A 20,823-nucleotide genomic window follows, 5' to 3' on the forward strand; every position below is an offset into this window, starting at 1 on the left:
GCCATGTCTAGAAGGCCACTGGATGTCTGCCATGCGCTAACTCAAACGGCGAAAACCCATTAGAGGCTTGTGGGGCTTCTCGGATGGCGAACATTAAATATGGCAACAGTACATCCCAGTCCTTCCCATCCTTGTTTACCACCTTCTTTAGCATACTCTTTAGAGTTTATTAAACCGTTCTACCAATCCATCGGTCGAGGATGGTACATAGAGGTGCATAACTGCTTAATATTATAGAGCCGACATAGCTCCTTGGTGAATTTTGACATGAAAGGGGTTCCCTGATCTGTGAGCCCCCAACTCTTGGTTTCCCCGCCATAAAGTCCAGAACATGGGGAAGTCCTGTCCCAAGATAAGGTCATGGGGCAAGTTCATGACAACCCCTGCCTCATGTAGTGTCTCTCCACAGGAGGTCTGGAATTTAATAACTGTAGTGGGGTAGTCCTTTACATCCCCAAGGATGCACAGGACACCAATTGTGTGCCGTGTGACTGTCTTGGGGTCTATGAAGGACCCATTAATCAAGGTTACCCGACTGCCTGAGTCTAGCAGGGCCCACCTTGGATGCCCCGCCACAGTCACCCAGCACAGGTGGCACTCATCAGCCGAGTCGGGGCTAGTAGCTGTGTAGACTGGGGCAGCATAGAGAGAAACGATTCTGGCAGAACTGCAGTCCATGGGCTCTGAGGAATTGAGGCAATGGGCTGCAATATGGCCCAGCTCATGGCAGGTCCAACAGGTGGGAGCCTCCCCCCTCTGGGGTACCTCCCGGACATGGGTAGTGGTTTTAGCCTGAGGACTCATGGGTGACATGACCTTCCGTGCCTTAGGGCCTGCCCTGGTATAAGGGGCTCCCTTTTTAGGGACTGGCTAGAGCAAAATCTCTCCACCAACCCCACCAGTGCCCCGGCATCAGACAGGTCCCCGTGACCCACCCATTGCTGGATCTTACCCGGCAAGGCCCTCAGGAAACAGTCCAAAACAACTTTCTCCACAATCTGGGCTGGTGTTGATGGCTCCGGCTGGAGCCATATGTGGACCAAGTGAATCAGTTGGTGCATCTGCCCCCTCAGTGGTAGCGCCTCCTGGTAACCCCAGCTGTGCACTCTTTGAGCGCGTAGATGTAGATCCACTACTAGTGAGGCCAAGATCTCAGCCTTTACCTTGGGGTAGTCCCGGGCAGGGGCCAACACCTCTGCCCAGCATTGATGTGGCATCCTCTTATGGGTGGCCACCCTCTCAAACCCTGTCAGATAGGCCTCCACATCATCCTCTGCTGTTATCTTTGTCATGGCTTTGCGGACCTCTTTCCTGGCTTCTTTTACAGTCATTGCTGGGACAGTCCTTTGCTGAGCAGCTGCCAGGGCTGTCACCTGCTGGAGCAACAATCTGTTTGTTTCCTGCTGCTGCAAGTTGGCTTGTTGCTGCGCAGCAATTGCCCTCTCATGCCTTTCCTGCTGCTGCATGTTGGCCTGATTCTGCTGCACATTTGACTGGACAAGCTGCTTTATTAACTCTTCCATGGCTGTGGCTTGCAGCTTCAGCGCTGTCGAGATCCAGTATATGCAACTAGTGTGTACTTCACTGCACTTTGCCCGTTCCAATCCACCATGTGTGGGGAATTCCTCTGTTAGATGCCTTGTAGCAGTGCAGGAAGCAGAGTTACACGCAGGGTTAAAGTCCAAAAAACAAGTGTTTATTCACACTTCTTTGTCAAAACATAAAATTCAGCCTTGGCTTAGGCACATACAAAATACAAACTAAACCCTGCTCAGCTGGGCACTGCCTAATACAATAACAGCACCTAACTATATGTCTACCAGGCTGCCTGGCACACGCTCTTGGCCAGTAGAATATCAGGAGGCACTCAGTTACCTTTGCTGTGTGAACACGGTCCAGCCTTCAGCTCCCCAGGTAGTGCCTCTCCTACTGCTTCTTGCCTGCAGGCTAAATCAAGCTCTAATGAGGTCTGTGACCTGCACCTGTGGGCTATACAGAAACCCAGGACCGAAGCCCAGATGGAGTAGGAGTCCCACTACTAGCCTACCCCTACTCCATAATAAGCAGGCCCAGAACAGACATTACAAAGGTGTCTATGCTAGCTAGGCCAACATAGACCAAACTGACTTCTCCTGCTTACCACATGTCTGCATTAACCCTTGGGTTACTGCAGACAAATCCAGGGCTTTTACCACATACTTTTTATCTGCCTGTAGGACAGATAGCGGTTCTCCCAAATGAAACCTCTCACTTTCTCACAGTAGACATAACTTAATTTATGGACCTACTATTGGTGATAATTTTTATTTTAACTGTTTAAAAATGTGTGATGTTTTATATTGAAATACAGTAAATATATCTACAAAATATCTAATTTACCCAGTACATGCATTGGGTACGGAAAGTATTCAGACCCCTTTAAATTTTTCACTCTTTGTTTAATTGCAGCCAATTGGTAAGATCAAAAAAAGTCATTAAACTGATTGGACTTGATTAGGAAAGGCACACACCTAGCTTTATAACACCTTACAGCTCACAGTGCATGTTAGAGCACATGAGAATTATGAGGTCTAAGAAACTGCCCAAAGACCTCAGAGACAGAATTGTTGCAAAGTACAGATCTGGCCAAGATTACAAAAAAAAATTCGGCAGCACTTAAGGTTCCTAAGAGCACAGTGCCCTCCATAGAAGAGGTTTGGGAATGACAACAACTCTTCCTTGACTTGGCCTCCCAGTCATACTAAGCAATCATGGGAGGAGAGCCTTAGTGAAAGAAGTGAAGAACCCCAGGATCATTGTGGCTGAGCTCCAGAGATGAAGTAAGGAGATCAGAGAAACCTCCACAAAGTCAACTATCACTGCAGCCCTCCACCAGTCGGGGCTTTATGGCAGAGTGTGCCAATGGAAGCCTCTCTTCAGTGCAAGACATATGAAAGACTGCATTTCGTAAAACAACCCACATAGGACTCCCAGGCTATGAGAAATAAGATTCTCTGGTCTGATGAGACCAAGGTTTAACATTTTGCTGGTAATTCTAAGTGGAATTTGTGGAGAAAACCAGGCACTGCTCATCACATGCCAAATACAATCCCAACAGTGAAACATGGTGGTTGCAGAATCATGCTATGTAGTGTTTTTTTAACTGCAGGGACAGGATGACTTCTTGCAATTGAAGAAAAGATGAATGCGGCCAAGTACAGAGATATCCTGGATAAAAACCTCTTCCAGAGTGTTCTGGACCTCAGACTGGAGCGAAGGTTCCCTTTCCAACCAGACAATGACCCTAAATACACAGCTAAAATAACAAAGCTTCAGAACAACTCTGTAACCATTCTTGACTGGCCCAGGGAGCCCCAACCTAAACCCAGTTGAGAATCTCTGGAAAGATTCAAAATGTTCACCATCCAACCTGAGGGAACTGGAGAGGAAAAACTTGAAAAACTTGTTGCATCATTCCCTTTCACTTTGTAGAAAGGATTTAAAGTACAGGACCTTAAGAGTTTTCAAACACAATGGCTACAAGACCTGGGTTATAAATAGCGATGAGTAATCTTTTTGTTAATTTGTAAATTCGGTACATATTTCGATACATATTTGAAGTAACAAAATGAATCAAATTCCCTTCGGATGAATTGTTGCTCTCCAATTCATTTTGAAATTCATGTATAACCCCCACTATTTATTTTATAAAAAGGTCCTATCTTGTTGAGTTAATTTTTAGCTTTAGCATTAAGGTTAGAATTATGTATATAGTTAACCCAAATCTAATCCCTAAAATAATCCCTAATTGTTTGTCCCTCGGTGTTGTGTCTCTTCCAATGTTATCCCTCTTTCCCTGTTTCAGACCTGTGTTCGTATTCTGTGCACCAGTGTGAACACTGGTCTATATCAGTATTCCTGTTACCTGTCCACTCCACCATCCAGCAAATGCCAGATGAAGTAAGTCTTCCCTGTCATCCTGTAGGGTCACTAAAGGACTGTCATTTAGGTTCCTGGTAGTGGGTTAGCCCTTGCCAGGGTGGTTTATCTGCTGTAGGCAGGGCCTTAGCCGCAGCAACGTCGCAGGGTGAGTTCGCCACCACTTGCCTAGTCTGACAGCTGGTGCAAAGCTTGGTTGTGGTTGCTGGGCAGGTACTGACAACCTTTTTTTTTTTTTTTTTTTTACAAAGAATTAGTGTTTTATAGTACAAGAGGGGTTTAATACCAATTCCCAAAGCAACATTGATTTGGGCTGATTGAGACACTAACTTAATCTTTTGAAAAATTTGGCACTCCTTTAGCAATGAGAATCATCTATGGTTCTCTAATCTCTAAATACATTGGGATGCAAGAAAATTAAATTTAATCCAGTTCAAAAAAATGTGTGCTTTTGAAAATAATGTTTAACCCCTTACCAACGTTTGATGGATTAGTATGTCCCCTGTCGGCATGCTTGTGTATGGAGAGGGCTCACGGGCTGAGCCTCTCTCCAAACAACCACCATTAACACCCACAATCAGTCATGGCATCAATGGGTGTTGACCATTCATAAGCATTCGGTAAAAATCTGGTGGAATGCAGGCACCGCCATGTTGACTTAGATGGTCGCTCCACGTGACGTTATCAGGGAACAATGATCTGTCTCTATGACAGCCTCGGGTCTTTGTAAGAAATGAGGCTGTATGATTTCTGGCCAGTGGGACAAAAATGGTCAGTAAAATCCCCATATACTGCCATACTGTAGTCACCTGTCAATTATACCAATATTGTATTAGCAGAACATTTTTACAATGTGTAACATTTAATTCTTAATAAAAACAATCCACCTTTAGTAATAATGACTAATATTTAAAATACATTTTTTGTTACTTCAGTTTTCTAAAACTGAAAAAAAATTGGTAAACTTTTTCACAATCACTGGAATTTTTCTAATAATTTCCAGCATTATCCATATAAGCCTTGGGGAAAGAGGCCTGGATGCCTTTCTGGAAAAAAAATAAATCATGTTTAGATGCTTTATCTAGAAAAAAACTTTTAACACCTCAGACCAGGAATCAGGTCAAATAAGCTGTGAACTTTATTCCAAACTGTAACCTTTCAGCTTAGTACACTTTTTGGCGCTTGAAACATTGCAGCTTGGAATAAAGATACCCCGACTGAAGAACTGCTATTTTTCCTACATATATTCTCCTATCTATCTATCTATCTGGTAGTTACAGTGTGGGCTATATGATAGGTAGATGGCTCCCTGACGTCATAGGGACACGCGCAATCTTCTAAAATATGAAATTATTTTCCTCTCAAGGTTTTACCAAATGTTGTATAGAAAACGTTTAAATATTTCATATATGCAACAAATGAAAATGTCACTTTCAGTACTAGTATTGAAATGTTATTTATAAACCTTGCTTCAAAAGACATTATGGGGCAGATTTATCAAGCTGCCTGAAAGTCAGAATATTTCTAGTTGCCCATGGCAACCAGTTCAACTTTCATTTTACCAGTGCTCATGAATATTTTAAAGGGGAGCTGTGATTGTTTGCCGTGGGCAACTGGAAATATTCTGACTTTCAGACTGCTTGATGAAGCTGCCCCTATATGTTTCATGACTACAAACTTTGCAGCATTTCATACATATAATTCCAACCTATCAGTTCTGGTGTATACAATTTAGGTTGCCCTGGGATCCGACCATTAATCTTCTGACTATGGTCTGGCAGGGCAGATTTTTCTCATGAATAGCTTCTCCTGTCTGCACACAGCTGTGTGCTGTCTGCATTATGCCTCTCCCCCTCCATTTCAAGACTAGCTCAGACACTCTAGAGTTTACTCTACAAGCTACAGATAAGATAAGGTCTTTATCCAGGGGAGGAAGGCACTCTGTGTGTTATAGCCAAGATGTGACAGAGCTGACAGCGTGTTATAGCTGAGATGTAGCACAGCTGAAGTGTGTCATTGTGTGTTATATGTATCTCATGGATCGCTCATCTCTAAAATCTGATATGTCACTGAGTGATAGGAACTAAAACAGCAATAAGTACAATTGTAAAGAGGGTTAAAAATAAGCTTTATTGTGTAAACATTTCATGTGCAAACCCCTTTTACCACATCTATGGAGTATTGTTAAAGGGGAAATGAAAGACAGCAGACCCAACAATGCAGATGAGCTGAAGGCTGCAATCAAAGCAACCTGGGATTCCATAACACCTCTGCAGTGCCATCTGCTGGTTGCTTCCATGCCATATTGAAGCAGTCATTCATGCAAATGGAACCCTGGCCAAGTATTGAGTGCATTTACTGTACATACTTTTCATATGGCAAAATTTCTGTTTTTAAAAACTTTTATAACTTTTTTACTTTTATAACTTCTATAATTATGATGACTTTGGGGTTTTCCTTAGCTGTAAGCCATAAACATGAATATTAACATAAACAAACACTTGAAAAAGTGCACTGTTTGTAATGACTCTATATATTATATACGTTTTTCTTTTTGCATTGTATATTTGTATTGCATTACAAGCCATAACTTTGCTCCTTACATACCATATACAGCTAGTCTTTATTCACCATAATAAACTATGCACTAGGGCAGTGGTGGCGAACCTATGGCACGGGTGCCAGAGGTGGCACTCGGAGCCCTTTTTGCTGGCACTCAGGCCATTGTCCAAGGACAGAGTTCACCAAACACTGAACTTAAGAGATGCTGCTCTCAGCGCTATTTTAAAGTGACACTTTATTGGCTGTTTGGAACTGCGGGGAAAGTAAGAAGGTGTTGACAGAACTGCATTATCTTTGGAGGTCCTCCTGCTGCACCCACCATTCTTCCTGTACAAAGTGACCCTGGAAAGAAGCTACAATGATAGTTTGAATTTGCCTTCCTTCTGTCAACTATATTGGTGGCCTCAGATGGTCGATACAATTGAAAGATGTGGAAGAACAAGTAGCAGTAAGTTACTGTATAAAATTCCATGCTGGCACTTCACGGTAAATAAGTGGATTTTGGATATAGTTTGGGCACTCTGTCTGCACTAGGGTGATGGAAACTACTAAAAATGGAATAATGGGGGTACATATAACTTTCAGGAAGTCATGTGACATGGCTTGGGATAAGGCTGCATTCACACACATGTATGGGGGACGTATATATGGCCGATACAAGTCCCCCATACACTTTTATGGGCTGACGGCATCGTACCGGAGTGGTACGACCTATCTTTTCCCGTATTGCGGCGCCGTGGCCCATAGGTTCCTATGGAGAGGGGCGGGGGTGAGCAGCGCTCACCTCCTCCTCCTCTCCCCGCACGCTGCCGTGTGCCCACCGTGCTACGGTGCGGCGGGCCACGGCAGTGTGCATGTAGCCTAAATCAGTAAGTCTCTTCTCCAAGTTTTGATATTACTACATCTTGTCAGTATAGTGTAGGGAATGGGCATGGATTTAGAGATTAAAGTTCAGATCCGGGGTTTGGGTGTATACTGCACAACATGGACATATTGCTGAAATAGCATCCTTGCAGCCAATCCTGCACTGTGTTTCTAGGTGGCGATATCTATTACTAAATTTACAGTCACGTTTCCAAGTGCCACGATTCAAAAGATATGGGGCCACTTGAAGTATGCCACTATTGTGACATCTACACATGTGTCATAAATATAATATTATATATATATATATATATATATATATATATATATATATATATATATATATATAAATAAATATGTGTGTGTAAAACCGTATGGCAGCAGTGAAGGTGGTAAGATAGTACTGGGTGCAAAGTTTTCTCATTTAAAATTTTTTAGGCCTAGCGAAAGGGCCCATGTAAACATTACCTTACACTCATTAAAATATTTCCAGAACATATTTCACACATAGACCTTTCCTTATGTAGGACTCTCATGGAGCCTGTCAAATGTCTATTAGCAAAAAAATGTTTTCTTCAATTAAAAAAAGTCAACTTTGTAAAGCTGTTAATATAACTTCTTTAAAAAGTAAATTTTTCTTTTTGGAATTTACAGCACTTTTAACACTTTCACCATCCAACTTGAATAACAATAGACTTCCTTAGTTTCATGTTACAAAGAATTGTGCTTTTTTCTGGCCTAGGTTTCAGGCTCTCATCTAACCATTAGAAGAAAACTATTAATCACTCCTATGGCTCTTACCTCCAAAAACCTTCAGAATTTAAAAGCTTTTGACTGAATTATAACATATTAATAGGAGTAATGATTTTAAAGCCCTCTATTGACCTTCCTTATAAAGGAACTGCTTACATGGCTGAATCCATTTGCCAACTATTCATCAGTCAAAATATAAAGGTGGCTTTAAAGGTCATAAACTATCTAGCTCCTGAAATATGATTAAGAAATATGAAAATAAATTATAAACCCATAATGTTATTCCTATGCACAACCCATCATCAGTAGTGCATTCCAAGTATGTAAACTTGATTAACATGTCGAGAAGTTCATTCTCCTTCATTTGAAGCAATTTATAGCCCAGTCAATTATTTTCTGTGACTTCTCACAGCTGCTTGTACTGTACAAAAGTACTATTTATGAAATTACAATAAAATTCTAATGAATTAGAAATTGACAGTTCAGCTAAAAAAAAAAAAAAAATGAAATCCAACTAGTTGCATGTTTGTATTTAGAAATCAGTGGGTTGATCAAAATTTGGGTTTTCCTGAACTTGAACTCCTTTGAAGTCAAAGGAAATGCAGATTTTAACACCCCAAAACGGTGGGGAATTTAAAATGGTGGGAATAACAGAGCAGGTGCCTTGCCAACAATTAGCTAAGAAACATACTTGAAATAACAAAATAAAATAAACAAAGAAAAAATTTTTTTTTAAATGATGTCACAGCGGTTTAGGCCCTGTTATAGTGGTAAAAGAAGAAATTGGAATTAAAAATTTACATTGGTTGTAAAGAGGTGGATCCTTTTGCCAGAGTTGACCCCACTGGTGGTGCTGAAGTCATGCTCTGATAGCACACAGTCACTGGGCAGGAAAGCTCTTGCAGGGCATAGAGGCAAGCTTGGGCCATATATCCAAATTTCTCACCAAGAAAATCAGCGAACGGAACCAATCCTTCAGTACCAAAAATGTGTGGACAGAATCCTCTACCATGTGAGTCACATTCTGCATCCTGATTTTACGTACCCCATTCGATGGTGGTAATGATTGAGAAGAAGATTACACGGCATTCCACAATGTAGCCATGCTCACTTTGCGAATGCTCCACCTCCGTTGGCGACTCCACAGACAAGACCTTACAGACATCAACTACAGATAGCCCTTGGTTCTTAGCTCAGACCCCAGGGTTGTCTTAGCACTGGTCAGAGCACCCCGAAAACAGTTTGGGGGCGCCGCTCGAGCAGAGCATTTTTTGGCAGGTATGTAAATGAAGCATCGCATTGACTGCAGCATTTAAGGGTAAACACCATGGGGGTTACACAGGGTTGTAGATTAAAGCCCATCAGCTTACACAGACATGCCTTCTGTAGGTATGCCAGTGATTGGCCATGCTGGACATGTGACTCTGCAGTCACATTTAGTGGTGAACAGACCCAAACCGCAAAGTTCAGGTCCACACAAAATTTCACAGACTTGGCAGCCACAGAACCGTAGCCGATGTGCATGATAAAAGTAGTGTGAAGAAGAAAAGTTTTGTTGTCAGTGAAAAGCACACACAAACATGAATCAGAAAAGTTTTTGTCAATAAAAAAGGTTTGCAATCACTTGCTATGTGCTATTATATTAACTTGGCCTCTGTCATTCTCAGTTGGAAATGCAGAGCCGTTCACCGCCCCTCCCCCCCCCCCTTCAAAGTAGGAAAGCCGTTTCAGCCACAAGTCTTGGAGCAGTCAGTCATGCTGTATGGTGCTTCTCCTAGCTGTAAATCCATGACCCCTCCACCTGCCCTAAACATATTATTATTGGAAAATGAGGGTCTGGGTGGTGGACCTGACAATGAAATGCAGTACAGTGCACACAGAGAAGAAGGGCAGTGGTAGAAGACGCGAGGGGTGATGAAGATTTCCTAGGTCGGACAAAGAAGTGGTGGCCAGGAAGCCACAGGCAGCCAGTAGAACAAGCGCAAAGAGGCCAGGCTACAGAGGTCAGCATGTACCTACGTTGTCCACGCCAAGGGACCTAAGAAACCACAGGGTCTCTGCAGCATGGCTTTCTTTCTTACAGAATGAAAAAGGTAGAACCAATTTAAGCACCGCTTGTGTGACCAGACATCTGCAAAGTGAACATTAGCTTGCATTGGCTGAGGCCCAACAAAACCTGGAAACACCTATAACTCCCCCTTCTGCTTTAGGTAGCCCAGTCTGTTTCATCACTTCCCAAGTCACAAGGCCACCTGTCTCCCCATAAAGGGAGGATGTGATGCCACCAACACTACCTCCATAATCACCACCACCTAGTCTGTCCACACCATCCATTCAGCTTCCCATAGCCCAAATCATGAAGCGAAAGCTAAACTTTTGCTCATCACACGAACAAGCGCCTAGCTTGAATAGAGGCACCACCAAATCTTTGATATACTCAAATTTAGGCTGGTGGAGATGGACTGCTATAAAGATTTGATGGTGACAGCTCTCCCACATTTGAAGATTCCAGCCACCACTACCTTTCCCGGCAGGCCGCCATGAACAATCACCACCACCATCCCAATTTTCCGCCCAGTGAAAACTCTCCTCAAGCATCCAGAGCATCCAATGGTGGCAGACAAGGAAGAGGAGAAGGATCAGGGGCCTGGCCAGGCCAGTCTACACAAGGCTTGCAGGGTGGGTTCCCAGACCAGTGGTCTGCTTCTGTGCTGTCCAGCCATGAAACTGTTTTGGAAGTAGAAGTTGGGTGACACCAAGAGCAGCTCATGCATGTTACTGGAGTGTGGCTAGGGAGATGCAGAGGAGAAGACACCTCCCACCAAGAGCATCGTGTGTATCACGCCTGGCCCACATGATACACAATATGTTCCAGTGCCTGTGCACTGACACCTGGGTTGTACTGATACTCAACAGTGGTGAATACTGGGTGGCCACCCTGCTGTAACCACACTACAAAGATAGAGTAGCATCCATTATCCAGTCAATACTTGACTCGGAGACTGCATCCTTTGATGCAGGCACTACTGGCGGAGTTCTAATCCGACTTTAAAAGGTCAGTGGCAGCACAAGGAGAAGGAATTCACCAACGCAGAAGGAAGACCAGCATTGCCACCGTGTGGAATGCTGTTGATTTCTGTTCAATCTCCACCACTATCAGATGTAACACGTAGCACCAGGAGGCAGAATGTGACTCAACGGTTCTTCACTTGGAGTGAAGAGAAAAGAAGGTTTAGAATGGCAAAGAGAGGAAATACTTATGCTTCAACAGAGAATGAGAGTGACGACAAAGATCCTTATTCATACATAAAGAAAAACATCAAACCAAAGAAAAAGAACAATAAGAAGACAAAAGATTTTTTTAGAGCAGAGCACCACAGCGTCAGATGCCAGTTCCAAGACGGAGGAAAATCAAAGCGCAGGTGTAAGCGGTGTGACAACCCGCCAGAAGCAAAAAAAGAAATAGAGAACTATATCAATATTTCATCTAGGAGTCTGGACAAAAATGTGTGATTAACAAGTGGACTGGGTTTTGTTCCTTCCATTTCAAGCAATTGATAAATTTGACTTTAAAGTAGATTTTCATAAATTCTGTCAAGTTACTCCGAGTTACGCTAACATTTTTATGGCGTTTTTTGAGAATAAATTTATTGAGTCTAGCCACATGAAAAAACATGTAGCATTATATACAAGATATGTGGATGATGTGTGTCTACTATGGAAAGGGGATTTAGACACTGTGCTCTTTTATGCAATATCTGAATAGCTGTAACCCTCTTATTGAGTTCGTATTGGAAAAAGATCAAAATATGATACATTATCTGGATGTTGAAGTAAGAAAAGACAAAGGTGCGAGTAGGTTTTTTCACTACCCTTTATTCTAAACCATCAGATAGGAATAATTAAAAAGGGACAGTCAACATGCTCCAGAGGGGCAATTTGTGAGGGCGAGGCACAATTTGCAGTAGCAATGAGGAGTATAACATACAAGTTCCCCAATTGGTGAAAAAGTTTGTAGACCGAGGGTATGAGAAAAATGTAGTAGAATATGCAGCTAAACAAGTACAGGAAATCCCAATAGATGAAATTAGGAACACTAAAAAGAAAGACAATAAAGATTCTGCTATATTTTGTTTCACATACGACCATCATGCTAAAATGGTTGGGGGATTTTACAACATGACCCTAAATATGGCCATTTATTTAAGGAGAAACCAATGTTTGTCTACAGGAAAGGGAAATCTATTGCTAATACATTGATCAAATCTGACATGTGAAAAAGTAAACGGTGCAACAAGTGTTAGACAACCATATGTACCTCTCCGTTGTGTACCTATGTAGCCAACATTGCATGGGCTTTATTAAGGGGAGTGTCGTAAATCACACAAGAAAAGGCTATGAGATTTCAAGAAATGGCTTTTTTACTTGCAATAGTAAAAATGTCATTTAATTGTTGAAATACCCTTGTGGAATGCTGTATATTGGGCAAACCTAGCAGAGCATAAAAATTAGATTGAATGAACACAAATCTACCATTAAACAATTCTTGCTAGCGAAAGACAGTTGTGAACAGGGTCTTAGTAAAGAGGAGAAAGGTAAACGATATAGACATGAAACGGGTGTGGCTAAACACTTTAAGGAAAAGGGGCACAGAGTGTATGATCTCAGATGGTTAATTTTAGAACAAGTGTCAGGGACAGATACAAATATGACTAAACAAAAGTTATTACAACGCAAGGTATTCTGGATTGGTAAGATGGAAGCATTGCAGCCGCATGGGCTTAATGAATTACAGTATGTAATTTTAATGTGTTTTTGTAATAGGGTTATTTGGTTGTTAGAGAAGCATTCAGGAAAATCTATGTAGAGAGGGAAGTCTTGTTTTTATAGAATTGTATTCTGAGAAAGTGATGTCTCCTGTGCTTCAATTATGCATGTCTGAGGAAGGAGGCGTGACCTCCGAAACGTCACACGGTATGCAGAGCCCACGGTGAAACAGCCTGCTATTGTGTTTGGTATGGCGCTTTAACATTTATGGACGTATGGACTAAGATGAGTACCTTAAAGTTTTTCACCATGTATTTGCTGATCGCAAGATGAAAATGTTTTATGGGAAAACATTTTTGCACAAAATTAAAGTATTAACCCGTCAAAAGCAGAGAACATTTTTTCACAAACAGTAAAGATAACTGACATACAATAAATGCCCATTGGGCACCAATTACATCACCTATTAGGACAAATGAACAGACATATTGCAGTATATAATAGCATTTACCTATAACACGACTACTTGCCTATTTAATTCTGGTCATTTGCACGAGGGTATTGTAATAATGTTATTATGTAAAGTAATGTCTCTATCCTATGGAAATACAGGATATCCTAGGACATATGTAAGGGATAAAGGTAAACCCTAAGAAAAGAAAAAAGAGGAAATAAAACAGAGAACAACAAGACTGATTACTTGACAATAAGCCTGCAGGCCGTATATTGCTTGTATGGACTGTGGATTTGCAAGATCGGGAGGTGACTCGCTATTGTGCCCTGACATAAAGTTTGCCATACGTGTGAAACACACACTGATATATATTATGGGCTCAATGGTTCTCCCCATTCAATTTGTGTTTTGAAAATTGGACATGTTGCCAGAGCTTGCCCTCTCTGTCATACCCTGTGGCTAGTGTGGCTGTTTGTGTTTAGCATTGCCAGTGGTGTCATCGCCTCTTTACAGTCAATGTAGACATCCCAACATTCATTAAGATGAACCAGGCATGAATAACATGCAACTTGAGCTTGAAATTTAGAATTGTCCGCATTACCAGAATTTCTAACACAGTGAGATTAAAAGAGTCTGGTTTTTCCATTGTCACTAAAATCTTCTATGGAAATAACTGGGTCCGAGCACCCTGAGCACCTTTATCTGCAGTGAGAAGAAGGGTTTGTAGTTTTTCCCATATAAGTTTCAGTCCTCTAGCCCTTCAATGGGGTTCATGTTCTGGTCAAAGTTCGACCTGAAGTCCAGGTCCTGAACCAAATTTGGTCACAGAATTTGGACAATCTCCTCAAACCTAAATTTTAAGCAACCTTCTCATCTATACCCATGAGCCCTCTCTATACATCCATAATAATGCTGTGTCATTAAGGTGTTTTTTGTTTTGTTAATTTCACATGGTTAGACAAGACAAGTCTATTTTTTTTAATTATCCGAAACAAAATATACTTGCTGACATAATTCACTGTAATTTCACATCCAAGTTAACACCAGGTTGAATGAAGACAAAGTCCATCCTAAAATCCTACAGTATTGATCAAAATTAGTGATATGTAGGCAGGTAAAGATTGGCGCAATCCAGGCTGGCTGCCTATTGGAATAAACGTGATCAAAAATGTGTACAGAAGCTCACAACAATCTGCAACAGGATCTTGAATGACGTATGGCAGAATATGATAGGGAGCAGACCTAGGAGGCAAAATATGAGAGGGAGAAGACATCTGGGGGACAGAATATGAAGGGAGCAGGCTTCGGGTGGTAGAATATGAAGGGGAGCAGAACTTAGGGAGCACAATATAAGGGGGAGCAGACTGGGGTAGAGGTACAGAATATAAGGGGGAGCAGACCAAGGGGGGCATAATATGAGAGGAAGTAGACCTGGGGAGCTGAATATATGGGGAGCAGACCTGGTGGGGCTGAATATTAGGGGAACAGACCTTAAAGGCAGAATATGAGGGGAACAGAACTGGGGGTCAGAATATGAAGAGGAGCAGACCTGGGGACTGAATATTAGGAGGATCAGACCAAGGGGAGGGAACATGAGGGGGAACAAAACCTAAGGGCTGAATACGAGAGGAAGCAGGTCTGGGGGTTTACTATAATGAGTGGGGAGCAGAAAAAGGAGGCTCACAGTCCTTTGTCTGCAACAATTGCCCCCAACCAGCCTGCCCCTCCGACTCAGTACCACATGTACAACAGTAAACATGTCTGTTTTTAGTGATAGTCCTTTATTTTATTCTGAATGGATTAAAAGTTACGTTTTAGCAACTTACAAAAATGCCTCTATACATAATACATTACCAAAGTGATTTTTCAGTGAAGGTAAGCAAAAAATGAATTCATCAAAGCAGAGTCTATGTCAAAATAACTTTGCACTGTCCTATGTTCATTTAGCGCAATGGAAAGTTGCAAAACAGCATTTGTAACACAACTGTAAAACAACACCAAACATAGACAAAAAAATCCAATGGTACATCACCTCCTGTGAGTTTCTGCTGAAAAGTTTTCAGACAGAGCTCAATGGAAGTTTCTCAACATATGCTGGTATGGCTTCCATATCATTATCAGTGTGCAAGGGTTAGACAACTTATTGCTGAAACTTCATTTAATAGAAAGCCAGAAGATAGAGTGTATTACCTGAATGTGGCTTTGAACAAAGGATAAATAAAAGAATTCTTATCTTCCTCTTTGGTGCATGAGAAGACAGGCTAATCGGAAGAATGACTTAGAGTTCAGCTCTGTCTATACATCTACACAGTAAATGCCATTTCTGCAATTTTATGGTAGATAGCGGCGAGCTGATAACCACCGGAAAGCTCAAATTAAAATAAAGCATATATTTCCTGATTCACAAACGCTTAGTCATTTTTCAGCTGTGCTATAGGAAAACCATAAAATTCTCAAAACAATATAGAAAGCCATCTATTTCCACAGTATGAATAATAAATACCACCTGAGGAGGAGATATTTTAATAAAATAGAACTTGGCAAGGTTTTGCATTTCTGTATACACTGAATTTTGTTTTTTAAAATGTGAACCAGTGACAAATAGCACCCAATCTCATGCAATGTTTTTTGCCAAATAATATCAGCAGGCAGACTTTAATTGCATGCATATAAATCGGATTTACTACACTAACCTCAAGCTATTATTATTCCAAATTTAAAAACTTTCAAAAATATATTTGTGATGTCATTTATCAGCAGAGTAACAGTAACAGTCAAATATCATTTTTAAAGACACTTACATTCTTGGAAGTTATTTCTTTTAGTAGCCTCAGCAAAATAATTTGCATTTAGCATACCTGTTAAAAAGAACACACACTGGGCCACATTTACTTACAAATTTGGACAGTTCACAAAAAGTGCATTGTCCGTGTACAATGCTGCATGCGGCGATTCACTAAGATCGTGCGCCAGAAATCATGAATGTGTCACTTCCCCGCACTGGTCCGACAGAGTTCACATTATTTTTTGTGGTGCACCTTTAACATAGGGGGCGCAACACAATTTGCAAGTTAAATACGTCACTTGGTCTGAATCAGTTGGAACGCCCCCTAATTTGTGTCACATAGAAGCCAGCGCAGCTGCGCCACAAAAGGGTCGCATGCAACACAATCGCAGCACAAACACTTCTTAACCCCTTCACGACTTGCGTCGTACTAGTAAGGGACCAGCCCTCGCCATAGCCGGTAAGTCTTTGCTGCATATTTCAGCAAAGGCTTACCAGTAACACCCGCGATCGGTCCAAGCAGCGGTGTTTTCCTGCCGATTGCCACCGGCAATGCTGCCGACAACTTCAAAAAGTGGATCGTCGCTCCCCGTGACTTCATCGGGCAGCAGCGATTCATCTCTATGACATCCTGAGTCTTCTGAAGACCTGAGGCGGTCTTGTTTTAACCCCTTCATTACAATGTGCTGATAGCACATTGTAATGAATGAGGAGGAAAATCCCCATATTGTATTGTAATCCCCATATTGTAGTATAGCAGTATATGATAGGATAGATAAGACAACCTAGGGTTAAATTACCCTATGGAGTGAAAAATAGTAAAAGTCAAAATAAAAAGTTAAAAAAAAACGATAATAAAAAAACCTAAAAATGCAAATCACCCCCTTTCACTAGAACTGATATAAATATTAATAAACAGTAAAAATACTAAATACATTAGGTATTGCCACATCTGAAAATGCCCGATCAAAATATAATAACGGTTTTTCACTGACTTTAAGCCTGTAACAGAAAATAGCGCCCAAAGTCGAAAATGGCACTTTTTTGCCATTTTGAAACATATATAAAAAAAAAAAAAAAAATCAATAAAAAGTGATCAAAAGGTCGCATAGTCCTAAAAATTATAGCAATGAAAATGCCATCAAAAGTTTCAAAAAATGACACCACCCACAGCTCCACGTACACCAGTGAAAGCTGTGGAATCCAAGCCCACAAGAAAATGCATTTTTTCACCATTTTGATTGCATGTGGAATTTTTTTCCCCACTTCCCAGTACACGGCATTGAATATTAAATACTGTCACTAGAAAGTGCAATTTGTTACGCAAAAAATAAGTCATCACACAGCTCTTTATGTGGAAAAATAAAAAAGTTATAGATTTTTGAAAGTGGCGAGTGGAAAATGGAAGTAAAAAACTAGAAAGGGGCAGGTCGTTAAGGGGTTAAATAACTGTGCAATCCATTTTAGCCATGATGAATGTGAACGGTCCGACAAAAGTGCAGCCCATGACCCTTAGTAAATTTAAACTCAACACTTCTTTTCAAATGGTAGGTGTAAGCTGTAAGTACCGAGCACCAGCTCAGGCTGAGCTGGTGCCGGTGCTTACTTTCATTAGTGTTATTAACCGTTGTATCGTGGTTTTAACACTTTTTAAAGTTTATAGCAGAAGCTGCTTTGGTGCTGCGTGTGACAGCGCATTTGGGCAGTGAGAAGAAGGGCCAAGTTATTCCCACTGCATCTTTTATGGCAGTGAAAGGAATGGCCTGGTTATTCCAATAGCCACCATTGTCAATTACTAAGTTGACACCCTACTGGATCTGAGCTATAAAGATAAAATTAAACACCCTTGATTCCACCACTGGAGATCATGATAGAAAAATGAGAGAGAGCACTAGTGACAGAGCTCCATTCTGACATTAAGGACATTGTGGCAGCACAAGGTCAAGGATCAGGAAGTTAACAATGCAGTAATGGCACAGGGGAGTCATAAAAAACCATCATACAAGGATACAGTGGCGTAACTACTGCCGTAGCAGCCGTAGTGGTTGCTACGGGGCCCATGAGCCGCAGGGGCCCGCGGCGGCTCAATCACAATGGCTGCACTGCAATTCCCAACCCAGTCCGGCCTCCGCCCAGGCCCTGCTATTCAGCGCAACGCTGTTTACACAATCTTCCTGCCCCCTTCTCTGTTCCTGCCCCTCTGTTCCCGTCCCCTCTAATTTTCTGACGGCTCGGCTCCTCCAGCTCCTTTATGATGCACTGCACGCCCCTTGTCATGTGATTGAAGCCACCTGACGTCACTCACGTGACCAGAGGCGCGCGGTTTAGCATGGAGGAGCCGAGTCGCTATTTTGGTCTTGAAGACACAGGTAAGAAGACTCGATCACCGGAGGGTGAGTATATAAGTTTATTATTTGTAAAGAGGCTGCTGCTGGGGCATTTTACTTGTTAGGCAAGGCTGCTGGGGCATTTCATTTGAAAAATGGAGGCTGCTGGGGCATTTCATTTGAAAAATGGAGGCTGCTGGGGCATTTCATTTGAAAAATGGAGGCTGCTGGGGCATTTCATTTGTGAAGTAGGTCCTTTTAGGTGTTTGTTGCATCATTTCTAACCCCTTATTGTAATTACTTTTAAAACTGTATAATTACAATTAAAAAACCCTATATATGTTGTATATGTTCAAAATGGGCAGGGGGTGGGAGGAAGAGCTGTGGTCGGCGGGGGGGACGGGCCCCAGGCAAAAGTTTGCTATGGGGCCCACTCATTCCTAGCTACTCCACTGCAAGGATAATGTATGGAACGAGGCTGCAGTTAACTTTGCAGTTATTTTGCAGATAAAATGATTTAAAGAAAGCAAAAAAGTTACATTTTACATTCTGATAGGGATGTAGTTAAAGAATATTTCCATAAAAAAATAAATAAAATGCAGCTACTGTCACAGCTCTATTGAACGGTTTGAGTATAAAAATTCTGGTATTGTCACTGCACTGTAGTACTGTTTGAGGATATACGGTAGATGAAATTAGTACTGTCACTGGCCCTGTATCATGGCAGCGCATCCTCTTCCTAGCTCTGTCCTTATCATATGAGTATACATATGTAACACCCCTTCAGGAAGGGTGTATGGTGACTTCAAACTCAATATGGCGCAGTGCCTCCACTCGAATCTTGCTTGAAGCTCTGTAGGTAAGCAGGAGGGTTTTCCTCTTCTGTCAGAGGTTGACTCGGGGAACCCCTGCCTAAGCTTAGCACACAATAGGTGAGAGTAAAACAACTTGTCAGGTTTATCGTAAGGGAAGGAATTAAGGATGTGTCAAGTGCAATGAATGCAAACAGGGAAAAGCATAAACAAGAATAAAGTATTTACAGATGCAATTTACTAAAATGTACTGCTAGTGGCAATAAAGGGTAACTGCACTCCCCTGGCCTGGTTGGGATAATGGTGCAGAGGCGTCCCTGAAAATAATGAGCTCTGTGAGCAACAAAGGGGATAAATCACAAATGACACCTGTCACTATCACATGCTCTGTAGGTGACAACACACACTACCTGCACAGGATTATACTCTTATGCTGCAGCTATGCATATTACACAGTCCAATCGTTGGGGCGCAATTGCCACGGACGATGGCGCGCTTTCTGTAAAGTTGGTGCACTTAATACTCTCAGTACTCTTGGAATTTATTTCCTTGCAAACTCCTTACTAACAATAAAGTCTACTCACAACTCTGAGTAACTGCACCCAGGCGTCTGCTTGCAGCTGGGTCCAGGCACCTGGATGGTAATGGAGGGGCAGGCAGGAACCTCCTGTGTGGTGGATGTGGAGACCTCCTGGGGATCAGGCTGTGGTGCAGAGGTGGAGCTCCTCCAGCAGGTCCTCTTCTCCTCTGGGGCTGAGCTGCTGGGCTGTCTCTAGTCCTGTGCTGTGTCAGTCTCAGTGCAGGACTCTCTGCACTCTGCCATGTGCTGTCAGTCCTCTATGCTGCACATGAGGTCTTTCTCCCTTCTCCTTCCCACAATCCCTTGTTTCTCCCATCAGCACTTTCTCCAGCAACTCCTCCTATCAGTGTAACTGGCACAGAGCAGCAGGGATTGCTGGGAGATGTAGTCCAGTCGGCTCCTGAGGAGTAGGTGCTGCTAGCTGCTGGTCTTAACCCCTGCTGCCCAGCACTCACATTGTCCTGTTTTGCTCTTAGCAGGGGTTATACATTTATCATTAGTACTGTCAATGGCACTGCACTTCAAGAATAAACTCATCCTTATACAACTACTTTATGTATGTTTATGAACACTAATTAAAAAGAATAATATAAAAAAAGAATAAACTGATCCGGTGAACACAGACACTGCTATTAAAAAATAAATGCGGGGGGTGTGTCTAGCTCATGGCGGGCTGAGACTTGAGGTGTGATAGCTCTGCTGCAGCCCAACACTCTTACCAAGCTCTGAAGCCAGATACAATCTGGACTGGCTGCAATGGTGAGCAGATCGGGGATTAGGCACCACCAGGACTCGCTTGAATTCAGAATCTGGCTGGCTGGCACAGCTTATGGGAGCGATTCCTATGCACTCCCCCTGGAGCCTGGCTTCCAAGATGGCGCTCCTGCTTCCACTACCAATGGAGGGATTTGCGCCTCGGCCACCGCTCTGTCCTGTGGCTTCATCCAGCAGCACAAACCCGGCATCCAGCAGACGACTGCGACATTGTAGGGCCCAATATC

At 42.3% G+C, this 20,823-nt stretch overlaps 1 long non-coding RNA gene across 2 annotated transcripts in view; it reads right to left on the minus strand.

The window, feature by feature from the left end:
* The window catches only part of LOC140128950 (uncharacterized), a 157,846-nt gene extending 137,726 nt beyond the window's left edge, over positions 1 to 20,120 (minus strand). For both annotated transcript variants that reach the window (XR_011855209.1, XR_011855208.1), the window contains exon 1: positions 19,827 to 20,120. This is a non-coding gene — a long non-coding RNA (uncharacterized lncRNA). The remainder of the gene's footprint in view (positions 1 to 19,826) is intronic.
* Positions 20,121 to 20,823: the final 703 nt, after the last annotated feature.

This window comes from Engystomops pustulosus, chromosome 4, assembly GCF_040894005.1.
Source record: "Engystomops pustulosus chromosome 4, aEngPut4.maternal, whole genome shotgun sequence".
NCBI classification, from domain to species: domain Eukaryota; kingdom Metazoa; phylum Chordata; class Amphibia; order Anura; family Leptodactylidae; genus Engystomops; species Engystomops pustulosus.